Raw genomic sequence first — 20,141 nt, 5'->3', positions numbered from 1 at the left:
TAGAGAAGTTGAAAAATGTAGTTCGACAATTTTCCCTCTCTGTTCTCCATCCAACAGCTACTAAACCGTAAAGATTGATTTCAAACTTTGTACTTAATTTTTTTCTTTTTTTTCTGGTCAAAGATAGAAAAATGGAATTTTCTCAAAACAGATTTTTATATATTTTTTTCTTAAAACTTTATCCAGAATTTGGTCTTCTGTCGATATAAGAATATAAGAATACAATTTTTCAACTTTTCTATTCCTCCCCATAGTTATACTGTTTTAAAATATTCTCAAGAACTTAAAAATATTTGATGAGAAAAAATGTTTTTTGAATTTTTGAAAACACATTTAATATTTCTAAAAAAGTGAATAATATAAAATATTTAGAAATTTTGTTTTAGTTTGATTTAAAGTATTAAAATCGGTTTATTTTGAAAGGTTCATATTTAAATAATAAAATGTAGTTACAATTTTTAAACACATTTTTTTTTTGAAAAGTCATCATATTTCAGGATTATCCATTTTGCGGTTTTAAAACTAAATTTAAATAAAAAACATATAAAATATTTGATATCATGATATTTCTTTTTATTATAAACTTTGAACGTAAAAATTATTTGTGAAATACTAAATCATTTAAATGATCACCACGCGAATGATGGCAAGTATCGAATCTTTTGAGGGAATTTTTTACCACTTTTGACAAATATTGGCCGGTATCTTAGCCATTGACTAGACGAATGTTGGTTTTTAATTGCTAATGAATTAAATTATTATCACCAAAAAAACGGTCCTTCACTTAGTCCTATAACAAAATGTCCAGCGGTGTCAAATCACATGATCTTGGTGTCCAATTGATATCGCAACTATAAGAAATTACGCTCCCAGGAAATGTCACTCAAGTTTCGTGCTATTCCCTACCGATTTTTGTGCTTAACCCTAAATATCTCACGAGCTAATAATCTAGAGATTTGAATAAAATAGTATATTATACATTATATGGTATTACTAAACATTTATATTTTTGGAGGAAAACCAATTAAATTTTTTTTTTAATAAATCAAAAGAACTGAAAAAAAATATTTGTTACCTCGAAAGCTTTAGGAACAAGAAATGATTTTATCTGAAAAATAATTCTGTGCAACGAAGAATGACGTTTTTAACATCTGGAAAAACTTTGAGAAAATTAAATTGATTGTTTTATTTTTTTTTTTAATTTGAACTTAAACAAAACATTAATAAGAGTTGGTAAAATGTAAGTAACTTTCGACTCAAATATCTTTCAAAAATTTGAGATTATGGCTTTAAACTTAATTTATTTTATAAAAAATATTGTAAAATTTTAAAAAATATCAAATTGACACTTTTTTTAACAAAAATAAAAACCTAAAAAAATTAATGAAAGTTTTTAAGAGTTAACTTACGACTCAAATATCTTTTTAAAAATTAAAAATATTGGCTTTAAACTAATTTTATAAAAATCCAACAGTCCGTTTTTCATACAAAAATAAAATCTACACAAAGTAGTAGGCAAATTTGTTAAAAATCGATGTTCGGTTCTCGATAGCAGTCATTGACTTCAAATTAATTTCATTCGTCCAATTTATATTCGTTTATACTTAAAATAAAAACTTTTAAGAAATGCTACTAAAATTGGTAAAAAAATGTTTTTTCGACTAAAAATCTTGTTAACAAAAATAGATTTTGAAATTAAACTATTTCAGCATAATGCAAAATATTTTTGGTAATTTCTAAACCTTTAAGAATAATTCAACTTACAACTTTTTATAATCAAAAAACGAAAACCTACAATCCTTTTAAGTAAGACATATCGGCAGACGGGATGGGAAGTTATCAGTGTGGGTCGCATCCCAGCCTCTTTTTGAAACTACATATTCTCCAAGTCGTATTCTTTAATAGCAGGCAAAAAAAGTGGGTTATCATAATGACCATAACGCTCCGAATTGACGGTGACAGTCGTTCAATTGTCGTTTTTCACGCCTCCAGATCAAAGAGCGCACCCAAATTATGTAATGGCCTCTCTTCAATTACTTAAGAATTCTCAAAACCCAAAATAGGAAAAAAAATTGTTTATTAATAAACACACCGACACCGAGTGAGAAATGTGCTTTAACGGTAAAGAAAATTTTGTTTAAAAAATCGCCACCCCCGCTCGTTGTTTGTTTAGGCACCTAGTCGACGTTTCTACGACGTTGTGAATGGTCAGCTGGCTCCAGTTGTTGTGTAAGCTGAACTTTACTCGTATATGGATTTAGGTGTAGATCCAAATGCAAAATACGCACTAATGTGCTGTAAGACAGTCCCTATTCTTGAGATCGACGAGGTATCGATACATTTGGGTTCTAGACAACACTTTCACTTAAAGCAGCTGTATCAGTGGTACGAGCGAAATGGTGATACTAGAGTCTTGCAATATCAGTAACCAATCCAATCTCTTCAAATTCCGTCACAACTTTGACAATTGCTTGCCATCTCCCTGTTAAGCACGATATGTGGCTGTGGCAGAATCGCCCATTTTTTAGTAGGTTTTAACAATTTGTATGCGTAGTGCAATAGTTAAACCATCCGTAAATTTCAGACCTTCAACTGAAAAATAAAATTGGTTTAACAACTTAGTTGGACAGATGTCGAATTCTAGCCCTATACTTATCTTAAGGGAAAAAATATTTACATATATACATCTTTAGGTTTACAAAGATCACCTTTCTCTAACGTGACCTTTTATTAAAGTCAATACCAACAAAAACAATACTCTCCAAAAAAACAGATGATGCAAACAAAAATTGATGTCACCAGTGAAAAGTTTCCTGAATAATTTCTTCGTCTCGATTTTTTGTGTAATATTTATATTTCTGATTTTATTTTCAACTTCTCTTTTGATGTTTTGAAAATGTTAATAGTCGATTCCTTTTTGTAGATATAAAATGTTGATATTTAACAACATTCCAACATAGACATAATCACAAAAATATGTTTCATAAATGAGCCTGTTGCTAGTATTACGTATTTGTATGCGTATTAACATAATTGAATATTTTTTAGCTTTGGCAAAAGAAGGAAATATTAAATTTCATTTAAAATGAATTGATATTGTTAAATAAAAATATGAAGGTACTTATAATACATATTATGTACACATATATTTTTTTTGGTAGGCATATTTTTGTGCTGTTGGTCACTATGGCGTAGACGTGATATTTTGTATGGAATTTAGTTTATTATTTTTTTAGATCTCGTTTTTTATTAACATTCAGATGGGGATTCAGATTAATAAAAAGACTTGTTGAAAATAAAATGAAGTACTCAATCAATGATAAAAAAAAATTATGTTTTAATTTGATGATCTAGTTATAGCCAAATTGTTCAAATTCATGATATCGTCTATCAAAAAAAATTGCTTTGTAAAACTATATTCATATTTCAGGTCAAGCATATTAAATGTTCATTACGAAAAACGAAAATCATGTCACTTGATTTTCATTTGTAGAAAACATATATTTTTTTTGGTACGTGGTTTAAATAGGGCAAACAAATAATAGTGTGAAAGCTCGTAGGGAACAAATTGGACTCAGTATTTTGCGTTAGTTTTTTTTTGCAATAAGTAGACGTCCTTAAATTATTTTGAATTTAAAATTTAAACAAGTGCAGGCACTTTTGTTTAGAAATTTAAGATACTTACATATATTTTTCCAAACATGATGATGATTTCATAAACTGTTTAAAACTAGGAAAAAGAAGATATAAAGGGTACAAAATATTTTAAACATATGATGCCAAATAAATTTATTTCTTGGATGAAAAAGTAATGGGTTATCAATTTTTCGGTTTCAAATGTTTATTGCTGAAATTCGACATCAACCAATATAATTGTAAGACCAATTTTCTTTTCCAGTTGAAAGTCTCATACTTACGAAAATAGCTTAACTATCGCACAGTGCATACAAATTGTTTAAACATACTACAAAAATGGTGATTCTGCCACAGCCACATATCCTGCTTTATGAGGAGATTATGGTTAACATAATCGTCCAACTATGCAAGCACTTGGCAAAATCGTCCAACTATGCAAGCACTTGGCAAAATTGTGAAAAAAATTTAAGAGACTGGATTTGTTACAGAACACCATCGTTTCTATCGTACCATTGAAAATATCTCTGCTGTAAGTGAGAGTGTTGCCGAAGACCCCAAAAATTAGGACTGTCTTACGGCACATTATGGTAAATTTTTCGTTTGGATTTACACCTACAGTCCCTGGCCATATTATAAGACGCACTTCAAATTGTATGCAAAATTGTAATTTAAACCTAATTAAATCAGGTTTTCGAATATTGTAACTCATTTAAATTATTTTGAAGCAAAATATAAACTACTTCCTAGAAATAAAGCAACAGATTTAAAGAATTTTTTTTTTAAATCAATATTTTCAGTTTTTGTTGTTGTTATTTTTGTAATCTGTTTCAATATTTTTTAACCTCCTTTTGCTTTAATAAGAGCCTCAATTCTTCGCGGCATACTGTCAATGCATGATTTGACTGTTTCCTGCATTTGTGCATGGTGATTCCACAAGTGAATTACTCTTTCAATAAGTGACCGCATCTTTAGCTACTTCCCTCTTCATCAGCTCCCACGCACGTTTTCAATGGGTTCAAATCATGGCTGTTTCCCGGCCAGTCCAACAGGGTTGTTTTCTTCCCTCAAACAAGTTTTAATGGACTCGACTTTGTAGCATGGAGCTCCATCTTGCATAAAAATGTAACCACACACCCATTCTTGAACGTTAAAAATATTTCGTATAATCTAATAATTATAAAAATTCTGCAGTGCGTTTAATAATATGGCCAGGAACTGTACATCCACAGTCCAGTTCAAGTAACAACTGGAGCCAACTGACCATTCGCAAAGTCGTAGATACGTCAAATGGGTGCTACAACAAAATTTTCTTCAGCGACGAAGCACATTTCTCACTCGGCAGGTAAGTTAATAAACAAAATTGTTGTATTTGGGGTTCTGAGAATCCTCAATTAATTAAAGATGTTCGTTGCAATTTTTGTCCGTAGGTGTGATTGGACCTTCCTTCTTCGAAAACGACGATGGAACGACTGCCACCATCAATTCGGAGTATTATGGTCAAATTAAAACCTATTTTTTTTTGCATGCTATTGAAGAATACAACTTGGAGAGTATGTGGTTTTCACAAGACGGTGTCACATGCCACACAACTAGAGCGAATATGTCTTTATAGCAAAATACATTTCCTGGCCACTTAATTTCTAGTCGAGGTGATATCAACTGGCCACCAAGATCATGTGATTTGACACCACTTTCCTCTTTTTTTGTGGGGCTACGTGAAAGACCCTATTTATGCAAATAAGCACTTAAAAACCAACATTCGTCAAGTTATGGCTGACATACCACCCAATATTTGTCAAAAAGTGGTCAAAAATTACCTCAAAAGAATCGATGTTTGCAACAATTAGTGCGGTTTTCATTTAAATGATGTAGTGTCATAATTTCGGTATTTTTGAATCCTCAAAATGTATAACAAACAATTTTTATTATAAAATTAAGATATTTTTAGCACACAGTTTCTTAAAACATATTTACATATATACATCTTAAATTTGTTTTTCGTTAACAAAATTTGACCCGTTTACGAGATTCTGAATTTCAATTTTTTTAAATGCAAACAGCTTTGTTAGCTTTTGTTAAAACAATATTAGAGCATTTTTAAAAAAAATTAAATCAGTCGTAGTGTTTCTGCGTAAATTTAAATAAAAAAAAGAGGCTGGGATGCGACCCACACTGATAACTTCCCATCCCGTTTGTCGATTTGTCTTGCTTAAAAGTTTGTCTATATGTACTCGTATCAATTTTTACCGAATTTGCTATTTTTTGTAGATTTTATTTTTTATGAAACAATATTTTCTGTGAAATAAAATAAGTTTCAAGCCAATATTTTTAAGTTTTGAAAAGCTATTTGAGTCGAAAATCAATTTTTACCAAATTTCATACATTTTTTTTTAGGTTTTTATTTTTTGTAAAAAAACTGTGAATTCGATTTTTTTCAAAATTTAACTGAATGTTGACAACAAGATGTTTTGAAAGATAAAAGTAAATTAAAGCCAATATCTCAAAGTTTTGAAAAGATATTTGAGTCGAAAATCAATTTTTACCCACTTTTATACATTTTTTTTTAGGTTTTTATTTTTTGTAAAAAAACTGTCAATTCGATTTTTTTCAAACTTTAACTGAATGTTGACAACAAGATGTTTTGAAAGATAAAAGTAAATTAAAGCCAATATCTCAAATTTTTGAAAAGATATTTGAGTCGAAAATCAATTTTTACCCACTTTTATACATTTTTTTTTTAGGTTTTTATTTTTTGTAAAAAAACTGTCAATTCGATTTTTTTCAAACTTTAACTGAATGTTGACAACAAAATGTTTTGAAAGATAAAAGTAAATTAAACCCAATATCTCAAAGTTTTGAAAAGATATTTGAGTCGAAAATCAATTTTTACCAACTTTTATAATTTTTTTTTTTAGGTTTTTTATTTTTTGTAAAAAAACTGTCAATTCGATTTTTCTCAAAATTTTGTCAGATGTCGAAAACATTATTCTTCGTTGCACAAAATTGTTTTAGAGATGAAATTATATTTCAGTCGTAAAATTTTATAGGTGACAAATTTTTTTTTTCAGTTTTATTGATTTTTAAAAAAAACCGTTATATTGATTTTTTTCAAAAAATATACCTGTTTGGTATCATGTTACAATATATTATATAAAATTTAATTCAAGTCTCTAGCGTTTTTGGTTCGTAAGATATTTAGGGTTAACCAAAATTTTCACCTTTTTTTCAAACTGCTATAGTAAAAAAACCACCCACGCAATATTCTTGAGAGCCCTTTCTGCATCTTTCTGCCTTTTTATCTGTATAACTAAATTTATTTGAAGTCGATATCTCTTCTGGTTCTTGAGCTATGGACGACGAAAAAAACGTCGCGAACGTACGGACGTACGGACGTACGGACGTACAAACGTACGTACACACGCACGCACAGACATCTTTCTAAAAATCTTTTATTTCGACTCTAGGGACCTTGAAACGTCGAGAAATGTCAAAATTTTCAATTTGACAAATCGGACCCATTACAATAACTTCCTATGGGAAGTTAATAACGGTCCATTGGAGCAATACAAAAATATATGTTTTTTATTAAAAGAAGTCACGCTACGTAAAAGAAATTTAGAGAAAAGTTAAAACAATTTTTAACTTCCCATAGGAAGTTATTGTAATGGGTCCGATTTGTCGAACTAAAAATTTTGACTTTTTTCGACGTTTGAATGTCCCTACAGTCGAAATAAAAGAAATTATAAGCGAAAACACAAGGTGGAGCCAAAGCAAAATTTCTCGAATTGTTTAATTGTTGCATTTAAAGACAATTTGTACAAACAAATACATGGTATGGCAATGGAAATTCCTCGTTCTTGGTTTTAGACTATTTGCTTGAAGAATGTTTTAAACTAAACCACAGACGTAAGTTTATAGCAAAGTACGTTGATGATATTTTCCCGATTGTTAAAAGAGAAGAAATTGATAATGTGCTACGATGCCTCAACAAATTCAACGAAAAGATATAGTTTACCGTAGAGATGGAAAAAAGCGAGTCAATAGCATTCTTAGAAGTTAAAATCAATCAGAAAAACGACCGTCTATCTTTCGACTGGTATCAGAAGGATATGGCATCTGGAAGACTTGTCAATTGCCGATCTAATCAAGCCATACACATACGTATGAACACAGCTTCCAATCTCATAAATAAAGTCTTTGCGTTGAGTGACTCAAAATACCACTCCGCCAATGAGAAAAAAGTGACACAAATACTCATTGACAATAGCTTTCCGATAAAAATCATAAGAAACTTGATACTTCGTCAAAAACATCAAGTTTCTTCCGGGAATAAGTTAAAAGAGAAGAAAGGTGTTTACAAAAGTGTTGTGTATGTTTCCAAACTTTCGGAAAATTTCAAAGAAGTTGTCGCCAAAAACAACCCTGACGTGAACTTAGCATATAAGTCAAAGTCAATGAAGAAAACGGGCAAGGATCGCCGCTCAGACGTAGTTTACAAAATAAACTGCAAAGGAAAACCGGACGAACCATGCAATCTCTGTTACATTGTCACAACTAAACAACTCCTTCGACAAAGAATGGCTAACCATAAATCAGACATTTGACAAAAAAAACGGAAAAGACAGCACTGGCATACCACACCATCAAAACAGGACATCAACCAGATTTTGAAGGAGTCCAAATTCTTGCAACGGAGAAACATACATCCAAACCCTATACATTAGAAACACTTCACATAATAAATAACAAAACTAATATGAACCGCAAACGAGACACTCACAATATATCCGCCGTTTACTGTTCCTTAGTTTCAGATACAAACAATTCAACAGTTTACATTTAACAGTTGACAAGTCTTCAAAATCGGAAGCGCTTTAAATTTTATTTGTTTTAATTGTTTAAATTGTTTTTTTAATGTTTTTGTAATATTCAAATCAATGTAAGTCATACTTGTACGCTTTACATAATATTCGTATGTATTAAATAAACATTTTTATCATTTTTGAGAATAAAGACATCCCCTGAAGAAGACGGAATTCACAGTCGAAACGTTGGAAAAAATCAGATGAAAACTGTTTTCATTTAATCATCAAAAAGATCAACAAAGCCGATGACATTCACCACTTTAATTGTTCTCAAATCAAACATAAACATCAACTTGGTCAAAATTTTAAATCATTAGAAAATATTGTTTTCAGTATTTTTTTTTTATTAAAATCCAACAGTCCGTTTTTTCATAAAATAATAAAATCTACAAGAAATAGTACGCAAAGTTGGTAATAATTGATGTTCGGTTCTTGATATCTCTAAAATTAATTTCATTCATCCAATTTGTAAAAATTAAAGAAATGCTACTAAAATTGGTAAAATTTTATTTTTGACGAAAAATCTACTTAACAAAACTAGATTTTCAAACTAAACTATTTCTTTATTTGAAAAATGTTTTTGGTAATTTTTAATAATATATAAACTGACAACTTTTTAAAACCTACAAACTTTAGTGTGGGTCGCATCCCAGCCTCTTTTTTCTTTCTTTTCAGTGTAAGGTAAGGGAGATATGTTAATTTTCCAATTTTCACAACGCAAGTTCGAAGTTCAAATAATTTGGCATTTGCTGCATTTTTTTGATGATCTGTCAGTTAGTAACGGCCTTTTAGATTTTCGGAGTGCTGTATCACAGAATTTCTTAATTCATTTGTTTTTAAAGTTGCATAGAAGGAGTGTGTATCTTAGAATTTCATAGTTAAATACAGGGTTTTTTAAAACTTGAAAACACATCTTTAAGTGCGTAAACTTACAGAATAAAAATTTCCGATATAAAATTAACAATGCGTAGTTTTCTAAATATGGTCCTGCCATTCTTTTTATGCTATTTTTACTAAAAACAGTTACCAACTCTTGAATGAAACGCACAATTTATTAATATTTTGTTAACAAACTCTTTTATTTCCAACCCAAAACAAATTCTTCGTCATACATGAGACTGATTTAAATTTAAAAACATTAAACAATGTTCTTCTTCTTATTGTTTTTCTTTTTTAAAATATTCCGTCGCTTTAATCGGAATCAAAGGCAATAAAATTAGGCTCATAAAACAGAATAATAACATCAAAATTGTATCGAAAACGATACATTCACCGAAAATGAAATGGCACACACTTTTGACAGGACACGCAATCCTTATTATTCACCATCACTATCGACGATGAACCAAACAACCAACAACAACTAACAAAAATGAAATAAGTCCAAAAGAAAAACCCACGTGTTAACTGCTTCCATCATGGGTCCTGCATATAGAATATTTTTGTTTTGTGCGTATTTTTTGTTTTATACTATAAGGATACAAGGAGGTTATATTTCAACACTTAAATGCTGGAGAGCCAGCTCTCATAAATCACTATTCAAACTTCAACCTATATAATATGAAGGCAGAACAAATCGGCCACCACAAAAATAAACAATTGAAATAAATCAGTTTGTCGGACAGACAGACGAACGGTCTCGCTCCACTCTCTCTTTCTGTCTTATTCTCACTCATACACTCGACCGATAGACTTCAATGGCATACGGCACCACTGGCGCTGGTATTGTGCCACCAAAAGCTACAAAGAAAGAAATCAAAAAGTCAAGAGATTCATTGCATTTGAGGGCATGTAATTTAGGGCTTCATTTCGTTTTTTTTTCGGTTTGTTCTGTTTTCGTGTCCAATTGAAGGGCTTCCAGAGTCAAGCCCTCGAAAACTTTACATGCAAAGCAATGCGGGAAATGCTTTGGCACGTGAGCCTACTCGTTTGTATATAGGAAAGAGAGCTCGCACACAGAGTTACATTTATTTGCCATGATGAGGACCATGTAATGGGTTATTATGTAACAAATGCCAAAATATGGAGCCTTCAAATATCCTTTTATTCGTCCTTATAAACTCACAAGGAAGTCCTGGAACCTATTCCATTGGCTTTTTGTGCCATTTGTGGTTTTAACAAGAATGGCATGCATTTACTTTGGTCATCGTCGATAGTCGGCCTATTGGTCTGTTGGACGACAAGCGTCCTCGTGTATAGCCGTCGTCGAAGTCGAAATCATCGTCGTCGTCGTTGTATCTTGAACTATGGCCGAGCCGAACTACCACGCAATCGATAAGCGTGTTAGAATATTAACGCTTATTGCTGCCCGTATAGGATGTCTACTGGAATTATGTTGGCTTTCATGTTTGCTTGCGATAGTTTATCTAGGATTTTGCGTTGAAACAAACTTTGTTTTCGATTACTTCTGTTTTACTGTTGTTGCTATTCTAATAATTTAGTTTGGTTTGGTTTGGTTTGGTTTTAGGGGAGGCATGGGATGGTTTATTTCTATGAAAATTTATTGCATGACAGGAATCAAATCGATAAATGTATAATATGTGTTTGAGGATATACTCGTTTGTGTATTTGTGTGGAGAATATGTGATTTTGAAATGATTTTTTTACTGAAAGGTTTTTCTTTGTGTTGCGGTTTATGTTGGAATATGAAAATTACCCGGAAAAACTTAACTCTAACGGAAATTAAAACGTTATATATGGCTGGTAGTTATTGGCATATTTATTTATTTAAGGCCAATATCATTGTAGTAACGATCTAAAGGAAAAATATATAAAATTTTACTTTCTAACTAGTTTTAAATATTCTGAAAAGCTAAAGGAAATGGGTAAGTCTAAACCCCGTTAGTGTAAAATAAGTCATAAAGCAATGATTTTCAAAACATAAATCGCATTGGTCTTAATCTTAGACATAAAGTATTTTAAGTGTATTTTGATGTGAGAGGTTCAAAATTTTGACATTATTCCGCAACGCTTTATCTATTTTTCAGCTAAAAATGTCTTCTTTTATTAGTTTCGAATCTCTTTCTAATTTCCTACATTCATAACATCCACTCAGAAATGGGTGGCAGAGTTTTCAGTTAGAAGTTAGTGCGTTTTTTTGGTATTCCAAATATAGTACAGTAAGAAATTTCCAACAAAACGATCCGCAATAGCCAGATATGTGTATTCAAAAATTAGTACTACTGAAAGAAGATCTGTCGGAATAATAATAAAAACACACGCAAATAGAAGAAAGTTTTGTGAAAATCAAATGTTAAAATTAACTTGGCAAAAAAACTAACTAAAACTAATAAAATGGACAATTTTCAAGAAGAAATGGTAAGAAATGGTATAAATGGTAAAACAGCGAGCTTGAAGATCGCCTCAATTCTTTATATACCTGAATCGAGTTGAGATGAGCTTGATTTGACTCGATTCCCGTCGGAGATCGGAGTCGAGTCAAAAATTGAGAGTAGAACCTGTGTGGAGGAGTCGGTTTAAAGATAATGCATTATGGTCTGTTTATTTTCATGTTTGTGTACAAAAAATATAGTTTTGTTTTAATGAAATTACAAAATAAATGGACATGGTGCTAAACTAATCAGTTCTTCATTGTTAAACACGAATCAAACTATCTCACTTGCACTTTACACATCGAAATCATCGAAACACCATTTGCATTTTAGAAAGTGCTGTCGTACTTAATCATTTTTAAATCTTCTTATGCGGTGGCAACACTAGAAAGATTTATTTATTATAAACTGAGATAAACCCTGGGTGGAAGCATAGGAAAACTTTATTATCTTTTCTATTCTTTTCTCTTGCAAAATTAGCCCATTTCATTAACAATATTATTATATATATTATTAAATAATATCAATATTAACAGATTTATTTTGTTTCCCCAATGGAAAACACATACATAGTTGCGAATGCACAACAACTCAACGAACACAGCCATCGAGATAATCGTACCAACATTTGAGAACGAAATCAAATAAGATCCATTCGAGACTCGTATAAATGTCAAAAATTCATCCATAGTAAGATTCTACTCTAACTTTTATCGGTGATATTCATACTACGGATATTATTTTTGCTATTCGTGTAAAATTCTACTTTACTATAGATAGATTTTCCAACATAACACGAGTAGTGTCTGGTTCTTTCCGAGTTGCTAAAGCACACATTCATTTATTAAAATGTTCAATCAAGATGTAATTGTAATCGGTTCAATTTGTCGAATAGAATTGGTGATATTTTTTTTGAACATAAATTCATCATTTTTGAAGCGATTTCGTACATTCATGATACTTTACAGATAATAATAAATTTACAAAGCTTATGCAGAATTATATTTAATAAAAAAGAGGCTATGATGCGAACCACACTGATAACTTCCCATCCCGTCTGTCGATTTGTCTTGCTTTAAAGTTTTTGGGTTTTCGTGTTTTGTCAAAAAAGCTTTCAGTTTAATTCTACTTAAAAATTTAAAAATTATCAACAATATTTTGCATATACTGAAATAGTTTGATTTCAAAATCTATTTTTGAGAACGAGATTTTTAGTCGAAAACCAATTTTAGTAGCATTTCTTAAAAGTTTGTGTTTCTTATGTAAACAAATACAAATTGGATGAATGAAATTATTTTGATGTCAATATCTTGTATTATTCACGAGATATCGGGAACCGAACAAACATTTTTAAAAATGTTACGTACTATTTTTTTAGATTTTAATTTTTTATAAAAAAAACTGAATGCTGGATCGAAAAAAATATTTTCTATGAAATAAAATAAGTTATAAGGAAATATTTTTAATGTCTGAAAAGATATTTGAGTAAAAAATAATGTTTACCAAGTGTTAATATTGTTTTGTAGCATTTTATAATTTTGTATTTAAAAAAATTGTCAGTTTAATATTTCTCAAAATTTAACCCAATGTTAAAAACAGTTTATTAATACAATATATATCAAAATGATTTCAAGCTAATATCTCAATTTTTTTTAAAGATATTTGAGTCGAAAATACATTTTAACAACTTAAAGTAATTTATTTTAGATTTTTATTTTCTAAGAAATAGGCAATTCGATTTTTTTTTTTTATTTAACACTATTTCTTAAATCATAAAATTAGTTTGAAGCCATATTCTCAAGTTTTTGAAAAGATATTTGAGTCAAAAATACATTTTTAATGATTTTTAACTTCCCATAGGAAGTTATTGTAATGGGTCCGATTTGTCAAACTGAAAATTTTGACATTTCCCGACGTTTTAAGGTCCCTGGAATCGAAATAAAAGATTTTTAGAAAGATGTCTGTGCGTGCGTCCGTACGTTCGCGACGTTTTTTTCGTCGTCCATAGCTCAAGAACCAGAAAAGATATCGATTTCAAATAAATTTTGTTATACAGATAATAAAGCAGAAAGATGCAAAAAGGGCTCTCAAAAATTTGCGCTTGTAGTTTTTTTACCATAGCAGTTTGAAAAAAGGTGAACATTTTGGTTAACACTAAATATCGTACGAACTAAAACTCTAGAGATTTGATATTTAAATTTTATATAATATATTGTAACGTGATTTCAAAGAAATATATTTTTTGAAAAAAAATCCATTAAACGGTTTGTTTTTATAAATCAAAAAAACCTGCGAAAAAAAAAATTTGTCACCACCAAAATTTTACGACTAAAATACGATTTCATGTCCAAAACAATTTTGTGCAACGAAGAATAATGTTTTTGACATCTGATAAAATTTTGAGAAAAATCAAATTGACAGTTTTTTTTTTATAAAAAATAAAAATCTAAGGAAACATTACTCTTAGTTGGTAAAAATTGAATATCGATTCAAATATCTTTTCAAAAACTTGAAATTTAGGCTTCAGACTTATTTTATCTGATAAAAAATATTGTTTTCAACATTCTGAAAAATGTTGAGAAAAATCGAATTGACAGTTTTTTTTACAAATAATAAAAAGCTAAAAAAAATTAATAAAAGTTGGTAAAAAATGATTTTCGACTCGAATATCTTTTCAAAACTTTGAGATATTGGCCTAAGTGTACTTTTATTATTCAAAAAATATTGGTGTCAACATTCAGTAAAATTTTGAAAAAAATCAAATTGACAGTTTTTTTTACAAAAAACTAAAATCCGAAAATAACTCAACAAAAGTTGGTAAAAAATAATTTTCGACTCAAATATCTTTCTAAAAAATTGAAATATTGGCTTCAAACTTATTTTATTTCACAGAAAATATTGTTTTCGATATTCAGTAATTTTTGTATAAAAATCCAACAGTCCGTTTTTTCATAAAAAATAAAATCTACAAAAAATGGTACGCAAATTTGGTAAAAATTGATAGACAAACTTTTAAGCAAGACAACTCGACAGACGGGATGGGAAGTTATCAGTGAGGGTCGCATCCCACACTGATTAAATCTTTTTTTCTCAAAATTTTACCGATTGTTGAAAATAATATTTTTTTATTAAATAAAATTAATATTAAGTCAATTTCTTAAATCTAATAAAAGATATTTGAGTCAAAAATCAGCTTTTACCAATTTTTAGTAATTTATTTTAGGTTTTTATTTTTGTTAAAAAATTGTCAATTCGTATTTTCTCAAAATTTTACTATAAAACCGTGAGTTGAAGTGTTTTAAAAATATACTTGTTTGGTATTACGTTACAATGTATAATTAAAACTTAAATTCAAGTTGCTAGCATTATTGGTTCGTGAGATATTTTGTATTTACTAAAATGTTCAACTTTTTTTTTGAATTTCTATGGTAAAAAAACCAAGCACGCAATTTTCTTAGATCCCTTTTTGTATCTATCTGCATTATTATCTATATAACAAAATGTATTTGAAGTCGATATCTCTTCTGGTTCTTGAGCTATGGATGACGAAAAAACATCGCGAACGTACGGACGTATGAACGTACATATACACACGCACGCACAGACAGCTCTGGCTCTATAAAAATCTTTTATTTTGACTCTTGGTACCTTGAAACGTCAAGAAATGTCAACATTTTCAATTCGACAAATCGCACCCATTACAATTACTTCCTACGTTAAGTTAATAAAATGCAAAAACTTCCAACTGAATCTAAAGAGTCTTTTTAAAACTAGTTGTAATTGTACGAATATTTGAAAATTTTTGGTTCTTCAAAAATTTAAATGTTATTTTATTTGTCAAGAAAAATATTAATTTATAAATATTTTTTCGAAAATCGGTAGAGCTGTTAAACTTTAATTAATGCTTTGCATTTTGAAATACAGACTAATTTTTAGGTTCAGTATTTTAAATACTGTCCCGATACAGTGTAGAGTATTTCAATCCCAACTCGAAACTTGTAAAAAAAGTAAAAAATACTATAAATTGGTAAAAAACTGTTTATTTGTTTATGCCAAATACCTGTCTTGAAAATTAAAGATTTTATCAACTTCAAACTTACTTCATTTACAGACAATGTTATTGTTAATATTTGGCAACATTTTTAGAAAGATCCAATGTAAATTTTATTTTTGCAAAAAAAAAATAAGAACCAACAAGAAATACTGCTAAATATTGTAAACAAAATTTTAACCTGGAATATCCTAATAAATATTGTAGTAGTTAAACAAATTAATAACGGCAAGTCCTTAAGGAAACAATGGAAATGGATTAGTTTTCGTCATATAACAGTATTCTTTTAATATTCTAAAAATGAAATCACAAGCTTTACCTAGCCTTATGCTAGCTCAGCTTTTGGCTTTGTAAAATGATTTTATGTATATTGCTTTTCAAGAAGTCGTTTCACTGTGAATAGCCCCCTTTTTGGATGGCAGTCATTTTTTAAGCTGACATCTTTTGTCATTTGTTAAAGTTATCTTTTTAATACAAATTATTTTACCTTTTTATGCAATTTTGTTTATCCTTTCCAATAACAATATATTATTAAGCTGGGCAAGAAATTTTTAACTCTTTTCTATGATTTCTTAGAATTTTATATTATGAAAGGATCCTTCGCCTAAAGATTGAAATAAACTAACCTAAATTTTATAGTTTCTTCACAGATTTGTATATTTTTCAATATGTTGACCATTACTTCAAATCAAAAAAGTAAAAGTAACGAACTTTCTAAAGCTTGATGATAGTAGTTTAAGATTTAAAGTAATTATTTTTTGATTAGCAGGTATTTTGGAATCATCAGATCTTATCATAAGACATTGTGCAATTTCAAACATTTAAAAAAAAAACTAAAGATTAGTAGGAAACATTTCCCATGCAATGTAGTAACCTCTGGTGGCATTGAAAAGCAAACGAACAAAGGTGCTTCTGTTGAAGACCTAAACACCAACGAGATCCCCGTTCTATTCAAGGTACATACCTTTATCCTTTCCATCCATATCCAATACAAACAACAAGGACGAAACAACGAAAATCTGAAACAAGTGACAATAAAAAGTTCATAGTGAGGATTTAAAGAGTGTTCCAATCTATAGCTTACTCGTTGGTATCCTGGAAACTTTTCCTCCTGTTTTTGTTCTTGTTTATCCTCAAGGATTTTCGGGTTATAGATATAGGTACACCACGTATGTGTTTGTTTCCTGTAGCTACATACTAAACTACTTATTCCTTTTATTTTGTTGTTTTTTCTTCCTTATTCTATATGCACTTTTTGTCAGTTGAATTTTTGGTTTTGTTAAGGACATTTCGGCCTTCTAAACTATATGTACAATTGAGAGCTTTTCTCTTAGCCAGGTACATATATATGTACTCGTATACTGTGTAGTTTTGCTTTGTAGACTTTTGGTATAAAGAATGGGAGCCAGAGTATAGTGTTCTGGTCCACAGGACTTTCGTTATCCTTCTCAGGTATGCTTTACCTATGTTTTTCGGTATTGGTGATAAAACTTTGGCCATTCGTTGCACATGCTGGACAAGTGGACACGTTCCGGAAATTGTCTGTGTGCATGTTGTTATTTTTTCTTTCTTTTCTTTATTCCTGCCACCACAACCGTGTATTGCAGCAGCAACAGCAGGTAACCAATTCTGCAGAATGACATACACTTCCCCAAATGACGGCCCGTGATATATAGTAGAATATTTATAAAAAAAAAAAAAAACATAGTTATAAGAAAAAACACAACTTAAAAGGATCAAATATTTGAAAAATAAAAACTTCAGTTATAATTTTGAAAGAAGACATTAATTAGTGCAAATATTGAATTAACTAAAAACTGCACTGATATAGAAAACATGTTTGTACTTTCAAAAACTATCATATGAGTTTTTATAGTTTCGGACATAATATTCAATGTGGAAGGATTTAAAATTTTTCAAAAAATAAAGCATCAAAAAAGGCTAAATTAATTTAATTTCCTTAAGAAAAAGATCTGAACATGAACAGTTTGCATACTTTAGAATAAAAAATTAATTCAATTATAACATTTTTATAGTGATTAAAAGACTCATAAATTATAAAAATAACTGTTTTTGTTTCCCTCTCAAACTGCCTTTAGTTACGACGTCCACTACTAAAAGCATCAAGAGAATAGAAAAATTGACTTTATATTAGTTTTTTTTTATATTATAATAATTAAAAAGTTAATAATTATTTCTAAGTTTTATTTTTATTTTTAAAAAATAGTTCGCTTCATGAGTTAGAAATTAAAATAGGTAGATTACCATTTATATGATTTTAAAATGAACGGTTGGTATAACGAAGCGAAGGAATTTAGGCGTAAATTTCACAAAACTCGCTTGAGGTGTCGGTGTGCCATTTTGAAGTTTGTAAATATGTTTTTTGAACCGTTGATTTATTGAAATACACTGCCAATCACTAGGATGAGGCCCCATATTTTTCAACCGATTTTCGGTCCGATACCTGTTGGAATTTGTTTAACCCGGAAAATTTTACTACATGAGAGTAGGTACATATTTTCTTAAAACAAAGGGTTAATTAGAAAAGACCGTTGGAATTTCCCTACATTAATGAATGAGCTACCTAAAAAGGATATAAAAAAGTGAGTCACTAGGATGAGGACATTGCGAATATTTCGTTGTAGAAGTTCAGATCAGCAATTTTTTTCAAAATTTGGGTTACAATATTTAAGACCGTTTTACAAATAACTATTTTTATTAAATTTCAACTACAAATGGGTTCCGGAAAGACGTTGACAGAAGCAGAAAGAGGACAAATCGATGCTTTCAAGGAAATGGGACTCTCAAGCCGAGAAATAGCAAGGAAGCTGAACAGAAGTAAGACAGTTGTAAACAACTATCTTGCTGATCCTCAAAGCTATGGAAAAAAACAAAAAGGACGCACAGCCCAAGCAACAACATCCCGAGAAAAGCGGTTAATTTTACGTATTGCTTTAAATTCTACTCAATCAGCTACTAAAATAAGGTCCAAAAGCGGAGTATCAGCCAGTATTTCGACAGTCCGAAGGATAATAAGAAAAGATGGTACTATCCAGAGAAGAAAACTCAAAAAGAAACCTGTTCTAAAGCAAGTACACAAGGAGCTGCGAATGAACTTTGCAACAGAACATGTCTCTTGGAGCAGTCAATGGAAACGCCCCGATGGTTACAACTTTTATTTCCATGATTTAAGAAAAGAGGAACTAATTTTGGGAAGACATCACAGCCGTACATCAGGTGTTATGGTGTGGGGAGCTATCACCTACTATGGCAAAATCGAATTGGAGTTTCTTTCTCTAACAATGAACGGAAACAGCTACAAATACTTGTTGGAACGCTCATTTCCGAAAATGAAAAATATTTTTGGACCTCTGCCTTGGATTTTCCAACAAGACAATACCCCCATCCACACTTCCAGGGTTGTCAAAAGCTGGATTTTATCAGAAAACCGGACTTGAACATAATCGAAAACGTATGGGCATGGCTATCTCGAAAAGTTTATGAAGGCGGTAGTTAATTTGAAGACAAGGACTCCTTAATTGAAGCTATCCGTGATGCCTGGGACGAGATTTCACTTGACTATTTAAAAAAAAACTTTATGATTCCATTCCAAACCGTCTAATAGAGGTCACATCGAAAAATGGGGGGCATACTCATTATTAATTGAGAAAAACTTAATAAATAAATGTTTGAAAACCAAAAACTGTAAACATTTCTTTCATTTTTTTTAATATTTTATAAGATTTTTCATGTGACCTCATCCAAGTGACGCACTCTTTCATACTGTTTTTAAGTAGCTCTTTAATTAATGTAAGGGAATTCCAACTGTTTTTTCTATTTAACCCCTTAATTTTATTACTTTTTTTAAAGAAAATATCTACCTACTCAAATATAGTAAGTTTTTATTGGTACGAAATTTCCAGCAGGTATAAAGAACGATAATCGTTTGAAAAATATGTGGCCTCATCCTAGTGATTGGCAGTGTACATCAAGAAAATTGAAATAGTCTAAGAAGATATTTAGTCAATTATCTAAATAATTACTTTGTTTTTCTATTATCAGTGAAGCCAAGAAAAACATAATATAAAATATAATAAGACTTGAAAAATTCCAAAAAAATCTTTAATATCCTTACTAATATTACAAATGCGAAAGTAACTCTGTCTGTCTGTTACTCAATCACGACTAAACTACTAAACCAATTTGCATTAAATTTGGTACGGAGATATTTTGATACCCGAGCAAGGACATAGGCTA

Source organism: Eupeodes corollae, chromosome 2 (genome assembly GCF_945859685.1).
Source record: "Eupeodes corollae chromosome 2, idEupCoro1.1, whole genome shotgun sequence".
Lineage (NCBI taxonomy): Eukaryota > Metazoa > Arthropoda > Insecta > Diptera > Syrphidae > Eupeodes > Eupeodes corollae.
This window is presented reverse-complemented; position numbering follows the sequence as displayed.